Here is a 9652-nt window from a genome sequence, read left to right on the forward strand (position 1 = left end):
CACAAGCTCTTACTGAATCCTCCGCAAGCAGCTCAGTGCAAACCGGGGATTGTAGTTACTGGTTGACTACAGTTCCCTAATGCGCGTTTGCAGACATCAGCGTCTGCCGGCACTACATTAAGATCTTTAGCATTGATTGAGCAGAGCAAGAGAGTTTATTATAGTGGGTGGGGCATCTGGGCAGCTACCCTGTGCGGTTGACATTGGGTGTTATGAGAAATAGAAATGCAGGTGTACCCTGAGAATCATAAAAGAGGGAGCATGGGGCAGGGAAACAAAAGGGGAAAAGCAGTAACAATAAAAGATTACACACATAATACACAATTCTTCCCAGAGCTGACAAAAGTATACATCAAATATTTTTCATGCATATGTATAATCAACACCCACAAATATATAGTGTTGCATGAGCAAATAATGTGCTGAAACGCTAGTGTTTAATGCAATTGTCTTATACGAGTACGAAGTACTAATATCACCACTTCAATAAAATAGTCATGATGCCTACTGATAACAATCACAATCAGAAAACTCAATATTTATCTGTATCAACTATCTGGAAAAAGAAAAGTGAATAAATGGCGTGGAGTTCATCTAGAGTTTATATGCAGAATGATTTGCTTTTGAAGGCACATGTAGGAGCTAATACAATTGTATTGACATGATTGAACTATAGTCCATAACACAAAGTATTCATGGGGTTTCATAACCCTAATAGACTTATAAGCCTTGCTTCTTTCCCCTCAGGCCTGGTTACATATTGCAAATGGCTTCTCACACTTAATTATGATTCAGTCAAGTAGACACAGCAAAACACTTAAGATGAGCATAAGTTAATATCTGAAAGAAGCTCTCCCACTCCTTGGGTCAAACTACATTTCTGATAAGACGTGTGTGATAGGTTTGCAATTATGAGTGTGGATCTTACTAGTTGTGTCTAATAAATTCTGATTCAGGTGTTATTTTCCTTTTTGCTAGAATTCTTGTTTTACACAGAAGGCTACAATTTATTTATTTTTGCTTTGTACTACATTTTTTCAGTCAAGTAAAAATAATTCTACTGTAATGTTTTTCGTTTGTCCGGAAAAACAAACTAATGAACATATTAAATTAGATTTAGATTTTGAAAATATATATGGTATACTTATTAAATAGCTTGAGGACTCTATGGCTACAGTTTCCTTTTAGAAAATGCTTTAGATGATATCTTGCTTACAGCAGTAGCACAGTAAGGCTATTTGCACAACTTTATATGAGGTTTTTAAGCCAATGTTTTATATTGATTGGTGAGAAAGGTAGGTAAATGTTCAAATGTGGCACACTTTATGCCCTGCTCTTGACAGAGAAAAACAACCTTCAACTAAGATACTTCTTATTATTTTTAATTATGAATCCCCAACTTATTTACACAAAGTATTAAAATGAAAACCGGGAACTCCTATAACCATACGTGTCTACTTTTGAAATATAATTTCAGGGAGATTGTGAAGGTAACACCACCAAAAGGACAGAGCAGACATATCTAGTGCCACCTAGGGGCATGTCCATTACCACCAAGTGAAACCTAAAGTACTGTGCGCAGCATGTCGCCAGAGGGGTGGCACACCGCCAGAGGCCATATAGTGTAGCAGGGCTACAAAACAAAAGCAGGCTGTATAGTGTAGCAGGACGTACAAACAAAAAACTGTTATTCTGTTGATGAATGGGTGCAATGTAATTCATGGATTGACGTATTTGTTGAGAAAAAGTACAGCATGTTTTCATTCAGGCTGTAAATAAAATGTTCTTGGCCTTAAGTACTCATTTGTTTTTGCTACTGTATCTTTACATATTTCTGGAAAGCCTTTGTGCCATGCACATAAACGTAAAATGTATCTTCTCACCCCAAATATCCCCCTTCCCCTGTCACCCATATAGAAACTCTACCCCCTAATACTCCAAGCAGGCCCCTAGCACATTCATGCCAACTCTCCCGAGATGTCCGGGAGACTCCCGAATTCCGGGAGAGCTGGCATTTTTCCTGCGTCAGAGCCGGCATTGAGTTGTGTATTGGCGGAGGGGCAGGGCTTCGCGAATCACAACATTTTGACCCCGCCCCCAGTGATGTAATGCCTGCTTTGGCTTTACGTCACTGGGGGCGGGGCCAAAATGCAGCAATTTGCGAAGACCCGCCCCCCTCCCGCCCTCCCCTTACACCCCTCTTCAGTGATCTCCCAGAGGGAGCCAGCCAAAAGTAGGCAAGTATGCCCTAACATCCAGTTCACTGTAGAGTCTCACTAGTAATTTTCAGTATGCTCTCAAATGACTGAATAGAATGGAGGCCAGGCCCCATACATTTCTAAATAATCAATTCATGTGAATGCTATGAGGGGCTGTTAGCCCAGGACGTTACCTTTATTGATTGCATATTTATAAACTTAAAGTAGAAAGTAGGCAGTTGGAAGTTTCAAAAGTCAAATTTTTTTTTAATTTGAAAATGAACGTATTGTGAATAAATATATAAAAGAACAATGAAAAATGACTTGCTTGTAATACAAGCCTTGTGCTGAGTCATAAGAATCAATGGGGAATTAACGTCTTTTTGTTCCCAATATATGTACATACTAGCTAGTCATCACCTGGGCACACACGCATGTGCAATTCGGCACGTCAGAATGTACAATAGGGATATGGGAGGTTGGCCTACCTACCCGGGAGTCCAGGAGGTGTTCCAGGAGGTGTTCCGGATTCCTAGGGGAGCAGGCAACCATGTATAATATCTGAGCAAGATACATCATCAACATACAGGGGCGGGCTGGTTCGAGGGGCAGGGGGGCACATGTCCCCCGGGCCGGATATAAAAACATTATTTTGGGCCGCCAGGTTTGTACTCGGTGGCTGGCCCCTCCCCCGGGACCAGCCACCTTCAATTGGCCGTTGATCTTAACGATCCGTCCCCCCTCCCTCCCACTTTCTATGCTCGGTTGGGTGTATTATATTAATATTGTGTATGTCAGTGTGCTAAATTAATGTTTGTGTGAGTGTCAGTGTGCTAAATTAATGTATGTGTGAGTGTCAGTGTGCTAAATTAATGTCTGTGTGAGTGTCAGTGTGCTAAATTAATGTCTGTGTGAGTGTCAGTGTGCTAAATTAATGTCTGTGTGAGTGTCAGTGTGCTAAATTAATGTCTGTATGAGTGTCAGTGTGCTAAATTAATGTCTGTGTGAGTATCAGCGTGCTAAATTAATGTCTGTGTGAGTGTCAGTGTGCTAAATTAATGTCTGTGTGAGTGTCAGTGTGCTAAATTAATGTCTGTTTGAGAGGGGGGCCAGTATATGAATGTATTGTGTGTTTGTGGGGGCCAGTATATGAATGTAAATTGTGTGTTTGTGTGGGCCGTATATGTATGTATTGTGTGTGTAGGGGGGTCGGCAGTATATGAATGTATTGTGTGTGTTTGTGGGGGCCAGTATATGAATGTATTGTGTGTGTTTGTGGGGGCCAGTATATGAATGTATTGTGTGTGTAGGGGGGTGGGCAGTATATGAATGTATTTGTGCGAGTGTGGGGGCCAGTATATGAATGTATTTGTGCGTGTGTGGGGAGGCGGGGCAGTGTATGAATGTATTTGTGTGTGTGTGGGGAGGCGGGGCAGTGTATGAATGTATTTGTGTGTGTGTGTAGGGGGTGCAGTATATGAATGTATTGTGTGTGGAAATGACCAGTCTAGAAATGTAGTGTGTGTGTGAGGGAGGGGGTCTTAATATAATGTGGGAGGTAGGCTATCAATTTAATCGAGGAGTGCAGGTGGGGGCTAAGTATTGGGTGCTATTTTATTTGTGGGATGATGATGGGACAATTTAATTTAATAGTGGGTCCTATGAATTTAAGATGGTGTAATTGCACCTTTAAGTTAATGCTGGGGTGGTGAGCTATTAATTGATTGTGGGGCTGTTTGGGGAGAATGAGGTTTATTTATTAAATGTGATTATGAATTATTTAATGCCTGGGATTATTGTGGGAAATGGTTATATTTGTTAGACGTAAATGCTATTTAAAATAATGCTGGGGCTGGTGGAGGGGAGGGAAATAGGTTTATATATTAAATGTGTTTGCTATCTAATGTCAGGGTTGGTTGGAGGGAAAGAGATCTATTTAGCAAATATGAATATTATTATTTTAAATTGTGGTGGCTGGAGGGAGGCCTAATTATAAAACGTGGGTGCAATTGATTTAACACTGGGACTAGTTGGAGTTTTCTAAATTTTATGTACCCATTTTTTTTCCAAATAGGGCCTCCAATATTCCAGGATCCAGACAACCAGCAAATGAGTTAAAGTAACCAGCAGCCACAAGGGGTGACAGTGACAAGAACAGGTAGGAGAGAGCAGGACAGTCTGCCAACTGTCCTGAATCTGGTGAGACAGTTCCGAACTTGGGTCACTGTTTCCTTTAGGACAGTTGGGAGGTATGTCCCGCTTCACCGTGTATTGCTTGTGAAGGCAGAAGTGTGTGCACCTAACAGTAGTGCACACAGTATTGCCTGTGTATTTGTCTAAAATGATAACCATGCTACATCATAGGGGGTTACCCAGTCTAAAGTGCCCAGGCCCCCCAGAGCCTTAATCCAGCTCTGGGCCTGGGTATAAAATATATATATATGGATTATGCAACACTACAATAGCCTCTTTTTATATAAATAAATATATATTGCACCAAAAACCACCCTTTAAGGATGGGCCGCTGCTGTGTGCTTGCCCCCCGGGCTGAAATCAGCCAGCCCACCCTTGTCAACATCATGATCATTTATTTATATAGCGCCAGCAAATTCCGTAGCGCTTTACAATTGGGATCCACTTTATCTCCAGATAATGTTCATATTAAAAGAATGAGGTTAAACATATAATAATGTACAGTTCAACATATGTAATTCAGTATGTAATACGAAGCACAGCTGTTTTTTGACTATCCTTATGCTCAAACAATGATCTACTTACTGTACATCCATAATTAATAATAGCAAACAACAGCAGCACTCCACATGTGGAATAAATAAATTAATTGAGCAGCAATAAAATAAATTTTATTTCAAGTTGAAATTCCTAGTGTCACTAGGCATTTTTGAATCCTTTCTAATTTTCTGAATTTCTGCATAAATGTGACCTTAAATGTGTTCAGTTTGTCAGCTAAGTTATTTACTAAAACCCAAATCGCCATTAAAACGGCCAGAAATTACATTTTTCAAAACCACCATTTTACAACCCGCCACCCCGATTTTCACAATGATGAGCATACAAACAGCCGAATTTACTAAGCTGGAGTTTTCAAAACCGCCGCAAAACAGCCATCCAAACGGCCAAAATGATAGAGGTGATTGTAAATGGCGAGATTGCTCAAACTGCATGCTGTTTAAGCTATTTCGCCATTCAGAACAAGAGAAAGCAACATTAACATTTTAATTATTTGGAAAATCATTATTTATTAATGAAGAGACAAAATTTATTTAATATTAAATTATGAGGGATTTTTTTATAGTTTTTTAAGAGGACACTATTATAGCATTATATTATGTGGGAAATGTGAACATATAATATTCACATTAATATATTAACAAAATAGTGGAGCTGCTAATTCACAGATTTGAGTGTTCAATGGAATATACACATGCAGTACTATTACATTTTCTTAGTTTGCCTTCATCATAGTTTAGGGCCTCAGTGTTTTAGAAAGAGACAGTAGAGCAACGTCATTAAAAAGTAAAACTACAAAATCACTATTATTCTTTTACATGGGGATATATTTACTATACTGCGGGTTTGAAAAAGTGGAGATGTTGCCTATATATATATATATATATATATATATATATATATATATATATATATATATGTAGATAACAATATGTAAACACTGGCGCTCAATGCAGTATTGTATAAATGAAGTGGTAGAATCAAACCCACAAGTACACCTCTTTCACGTGAGGAGGCAGCCTTCCTTAAAAACTCTGGCTGGTAAGGCCGAAAATGGATATAATAGGTACAACAGAAGGAGGGTGCAATGGTGATGTTAACAGATTATACTGAACAAGGTGGGTGCAGAATAAATTGGCATAAGGATGTGATGCAAGTCTCTGGGTTGGTGTCCAACAATAGTGCAATTAAACCAGTTCACAAATCCAAATGCTAGACAGAGTGACCAAACGTATCAACCACTGATGTGCAAAGAGTCAAATTCTGATGCCGCAATCAGAGATGCAATTGATACCCATGTGGAGCTTGCTAGACAGAAGTAACACAGCTTACAATTCTCCAATCATATGTCAACAGAAGGACACGGATAAGTGGGAGATGTGTGTAGTAGTACAGTTCACCAGATAACAAATCAAATAGGTGGGAGCGTACCAGAAACTAATATAAAACCAGCTTATCTGTATCAGGGTCTCCGAAAGGAAATCTCGGCTCCGTCTGGTGTGTCAGGAACAGGCAAGGCAGTAAATGCAGTATACAGTAGTTCTTAGCCTCGGGCAGCCGCCCCATACAATCAGCTATACTTGGCTCACCATTGACGTCCAATTACTGTACACAGCAATCGAGCACGAAAAGGGTATTAAAGCTTGTAGAGAATTTCTAGATCCGGACCCTGACCTTTCTTTAGAACATAAACATTTTCTGTGCGAATTGATGGAGTTCATCCTTACCCACAACTACTTTAAATTTTCAAAAACCTTTTATCTCCAAATCTGTGGCACAGCTATGGGCACGATTTTTGCGCCCAGCTTCGCCAATCTATTTATGGGAAGCTGGGAACATGAATATATATACAAGCCTAATCCCTTCTCCCACTGCATTAAGGTCTACAAGAGATATATAGATGATATCCTTATGGTTTGGGAAGGTGATAAAGAATCCATCAATTCATTCCTTGCATACATTGGTACTAATAATTATAACCTTAACGTCACAGCCAACCGGAGTACTACCAACATTGAATATCTAGATCTAGTACTCACAGGAACTAACAATAGGGTTGAAACGAAGAATTTTGTCAAAACAGTCGATACCAATAGCTATCTCCACTATAAGAGCGGTCATGTAAGAAAATGGAAATCGAACATCCCATACTCCCAATGCTATAGGATTAAAAGAAATTGCAGTAATGACTCCCAATGTAGGGAGCAACTACATATGTATGCACAACGATTTCAGGAAAGAGGGTACCCAGATAAACTCATTTCAGAAGCCCTGACAAGAATCGAAGGGGTCAACAGAACTGACCTTCTACAACATAAAATCAGAGATAACCAGAAGGAACGCATCCCTTTTATCACCAATTATAATTCCTGTGAGAATAGAATAAGGTCTACCATCTCCAAACATTGGGAGATTTTACGCATGGACCCCATTTTAGCCACCATTCTTCCCACAGGACCTGATATTATCTTCCGTAAAAATAGGAACCTGAAAGATGCTCTTGCACCTAGCATGCTACCTGACATTCATACCAACACTTCCAACACATTTTTAGCGGGGAAGGGTTTCAACAAGTGCAGTCACTGCAATATTTGCAAGTTTACGAGCCCCGATAAGAAAGTTTTCTATAATCATGATAACAGCCAGAAGTTTAGCATAAAAGAATTTATTAACTGCCAAACATCCTTTGTTATATACCTGTAAGAATGTTCTCGTGGTCTTAAATACATTGGCAAAACGAAAAGACCGTTAAAACTGAGAATCCAAGAACATGTCCGAAATATTAAAAACAAAATTGAATCCCATTCTGTCTCCAGACATTTTAATAAGAAACATAACTCTGAACCCTAACCACCTTACGTTTAAGGGAATAGAAAATGTGTGCTTAAGATGCCGAGGAGGCGATCTCCAGTCTAAGCTCTCCAAAAGGGAGATGTTTTGGATTTTCCAGCTGAACACCCTCACCCCCTGTGGTCTTAACGAAGGCTATGAAATTGCACCTTTTCTATAGTAATGTGTCTTATTACACTTTTGACTAACACTTCCATTAACATCTGGGGGCCAATTGTGGCTGATTGCTTAGAAGGGCCATATTTTTATGGTGTTTGAGGATGTACAAGATGGCATCTAAATATCTGCATTTTTATTTGTATTTATTTCTAGCACTGTCCTCCTATATTTTAGCATATATATATTTTTTTAGCATATGTCCTTTTAGCTGCAGTCTATGTACTGTTTTATTTATGCAGTGATTGTGGTTATTTATATGTATAATGTATGTTTTACTTGCCACATCTTACTTACTATGTTCAAACAATATTTTATTCTGCATTATTTTACTGTGCATGTGATGAATACTATAGCACCCTTACCTAAAATGGCCACTGTAGACTCCACTTGATAACAACCTATGTTGGGTGCCCTTATCCAAGATGGCCGCTGCACTCAGTTTCACTACCTTTTACCTAGACTTTTTTACCTTGAATCTGGCACTGGACTTGTTCCATTAGTGTCCAGAAACTCTGACCTGCATACCTATAGATACTATCATAGTATCATCCATCCTGCAGCACCCGCTCGGTCGCGGGTGTCCTGCGCATGCGCAGTAGCACCTGCGCACTGCGCATGCGCGGTAGAGTCCGCGCACTGCGCATGCGCAAAATGGCCACCGTACACAGTATTTGAACAAAGCCCTGAATATGGGCACTCGTTTTTCCTCCTGAAGAAGTCTATCAAGACGAAACGCGTTGAGGCCCCATTACCTATCTATAGGCCTATGTAGGTCACACTACCATCCTGGACATTTATTGTATATGCCCTGATACTTCTGTGTGGAGATCGTTGGTAATACCTGTAAAGCTCTCCAGGGATCCATACTGGTACAAGCTGACCTACTGCCTAAATACAGATAAGCTTATAATTATTTTGCAAAATGTGAGTGTGCATTTTATATGTTTTCTGAATAAATTATTTGTACATAAATTACTACACTATATGGCTCCTCTATCTCTACTATTTCGGTTGATTGGAGACTGATAGCGGTGATTGTATGGGAACGGCTGCCCGAGGCTAAGAACTACTGTATACTGCATTTGCTGCCTTGCCTGTTCCTGACACACCAGACGGAGCCGAGATTTCCTTTCGGAGACCCTGATATAGATTTTATATTACTTTCTGGTACGCTCCCACCTATTTGATTTGTTATCTGGTGAACTGTACTACTACACACATCTCCCACTTATCCCTGTCCTTCTGTTGACATATGATTGGAGAATTGTAAGCTGTGTTACTTCTGTCTAGCAAGCTCCACATGGGTAGCAATTGCATCTCTGATTGCGGCATCAGAATTTGACTCTTTGCACATCAGTGGTTGATACGTTTGGTCACTCTGTCTAGCATTTGGATTTGTGAACTGGATTAATTGCACTATTGTTGGACACCAACCCAGAGACTTGCATCACATCCTTATGCCAATTTATTCTGCACCCACCTTGTTCAGTATAAGCTGTTAACATCACCATTGCGCCCTCCTTCTGTTGTACCTATTATATATATATATATATATATATATATATGTATATATATATATATATATATATATATATATACATATACATATATATATATATATATATATATATATATATATATATATATATATACATACATATATATATATATACATACATATATATATATATATA

The sequence above is a fragment of the Mixophyes fleayi genome, chromosome 5 (assembly GCF_038048845.1).
Source record: "Mixophyes fleayi isolate aMixFle1 chromosome 5, aMixFle1.hap1, whole genome shotgun sequence".
Taxonomy (NCBI): Eukaryota; Metazoa; Chordata; class Amphibia; order Anura; family Limnodynastidae; genus Mixophyes; species Mixophyes fleayi.